This window comes from Apodemus sylvaticus, chromosome 1 (genome assembly GCF_947179515.1).
Source record: "Apodemus sylvaticus chromosome 1, mApoSyl1.1, whole genome shotgun sequence".
Classification (NCBI taxonomy): domain Eukaryota; kingdom Metazoa; phylum Chordata; class Mammalia; order Rodentia; family Muridae; genus Apodemus; species Apodemus sylvaticus.
This window is the reverse complement of record NC_067472.1, coordinates 42208833-42211325: the sequence shown is the minus strand read 5'-3', so window position 1 is coordinate 42211325 and position 2493 is coordinate 42208833. Positions and strand designations below refer to the sequence as shown.

The 2493-nt window shown below is 39.7% G+C and overlaps 1 non-coding gene across 1 annotated transcript; it reads right to left on the bottom strand.

The window, feature by feature from the left end:
- Positions 1-501: 501 nt before the first annotated feature.
- Positions 502-608, bottom strand: LOC127676614 (U6 spliceosomal RNA). Its single transcript, XR_007976069.1, has one exon. It is a non-coding gene; the product is annotated as a U6 spliceosomal RNA (small nuclear RNA).
- Positions 609-2493: the final 1885 nt, after the last annotated feature.

The window sequence follows — 2493 nt, the reverse complement described above, 5'->3', positions numbered from 1 at the left end:
CCATTGATGCCTGACAAGGCATTCCTTTGCTACAAATGCAGCTTGAGGTATGTGTACCCCTTGGCTTAGTCCCTGAGAGCTCTGGGGGGGAGGGTGGGATTGGTTGATTGATATTGTTGTTCGTCCTATGAGGTTGCAAACCCCTTCAACTTCTTTAGTCCTTTCTCTAACTCCTTCATTGGGGACCCTACACTCAGTCCAATGGTTGGCTGCTAGTATTTGCCTCTGTATTTATAAGGTTCTGGCAGGGCCTCTCAGGAGACAGCTATATCAGGCTCCTTTCAGCAATCATTTCTTGTCATCCACAATAGTGCCAGGGTTTGGTGACTGTTTATAAGATAAATCCCCAGGTGGGACAGTCTCTGGATGGCCTTTCCTTCAGTCTCTGCTCTACACTTTGTCTCCATAATTGCTCCTATGAGTATTTTGTTCGCTTTCTCAGAAAAACTGAAGCACCCACACTTTGGTCTCCCTTCTTCTTGAGTTTCATGTGGTCTGTGAAAAACTATGGAATGCTTCATGAATTTGCATGTCATTCTTGCACAGGGGCCATGCTAACCTTCTCTGTATTGTTTCACTTTTAGTATATGTGCGGCCAAAGTGACCACTGCAGATTCGTGATATGGCTCATAATGTGCCAATCGATATTTCTGTTTATTGATGGAATAAGTAAACTGCTCTGTCGATAGATCAAAAGAGATACTAATTGAGGAAGTTTAAATATGAACTAAAATGAACTGATCTGTCGATAGATCAAAAGAGATACTCATTGAGGAAGTTTAAATATGAACTAAAATGTGACAAAGTAATGAAAGCCTAGTTTCCATCCAGTCTCTTGGTCCTGTAATAATGATCCTTCCCAAAGAACAACTGGCCACAACTTTCATTGTGTATAATTTCTACCTCATCCAAGTTAACATAAAATGTATATTTTGCAAGTGACCATCTATCTCTTCCTGTGATATTCAATCCCCATTTCTTCTCTCCCTCTTTTTCTCCTGTGGAGCTGGTCATTGTGGATGACCCAAAAATCTCACAGATGCCACCACTCACTTCTTGCTACTCAGGGCTGTTTTGAACTCTCAAGAAATCACCAAACTCCTCCATACTCATTGATGACTTTAAAATTGCTATCTCTGTGTCAGTCCTGCTTCCAAGTTCATATTCATCTCAGTGTATCAATATCATTATCAGACATTAATACTGTGGAAACTCAGAGCAGACAAAACAGTGCAGCTGTTATTCTGATTCAGCTTGTGCATTGGTACAGTACTTTACTTTCTACCTTTCTTAAGTGCTACTGACTCTTGTCAAGGGGTTCATGAACCACTTATACAAATTCAGGATCTGAGCAGGTGGCACAGGAGTGTACAGCTTCAATCCTAGCAGAAGCAAGCAGACCTCTGTGAATTCAATGCAGCCTGATCCACATAGCAACCTTCAGGAAAGCTAGGGCTATATAGTGGGGTTTTGTTTCAAACTGTTCCAAGCAAGCAAACGAACAAGAACAACCGGAAACCTTAGGATCAACTTTGATTGTCCTCTTACTCTACTTCAATTCTCCACTGATTTTTTTTTTTTACACCTTATCATTTTTTTTTTTTTTTTTTTTTTTTTTTTTAGGTAGAGGGCTATGCCCCAGGTTAGTATAGAACTCCTAAGACAAAATGACAAAACCTACAGACTACTTGGTAGTTGGGGCAACAGATATGCACCACCATTTTAAAGATAAACAAACAAGCTGTGTTTATCTTTAAACAAAATCTCTCTCATTATTTGCACCATTAATTCTGCTTTTAGATTATTTATTTATTTGATCATTGTATGTGTGTTGTTGTTTTGCCTGCATGTATGTCTGTGTAGGGGTGTTGGATCCACTGAAATTGGAATTGCAGACAGTTGTGAAATGCCATATGGGTATTTGGAATTGAACCTGGGTCCTCTGGAAGAGAAGTCAGTGTTCTAAAATACTGACCCATCATTCCAATGCCTCCATCATTATATCCTACCTAAAATATTAAAGCATTTTTTCCTAGCTATTCTAATTCCTCCTGTGTGGCACTCTGTCCAGTTCTATGAACACCAGAATAATTTTCCAAGTATAAATCAGACCTTGCACTCATCAATACACTGCCAAGTGAAAACTTTCATTTCTATTAAAATTAAGTTCAAAAGTGTTCCTCTCTTTATCACGTCCATATTTGGAGATGAATCCACAAGTAGAGTGTTTTGAAGTAGAAACACCATCCAACAGGCATGTAAAGATCATAGCCTAGAGATGCTGATCATAGAGCATGGTGTTTTACCTTTCTAGCATTTGACCTGAGCATGGACTGCATACTCTGTCAGGCACTGTTCTAACTGATCTCATGGTGCTGCAACAGATATGCCTGCCTATGTGCAACTTCTCTATTTTTGATCACCATTACTCTAGTGGGACAATTACAAGAGTATCAGGAGAAACCTGGTCAGAATTACCCACAGCTGTGTTCT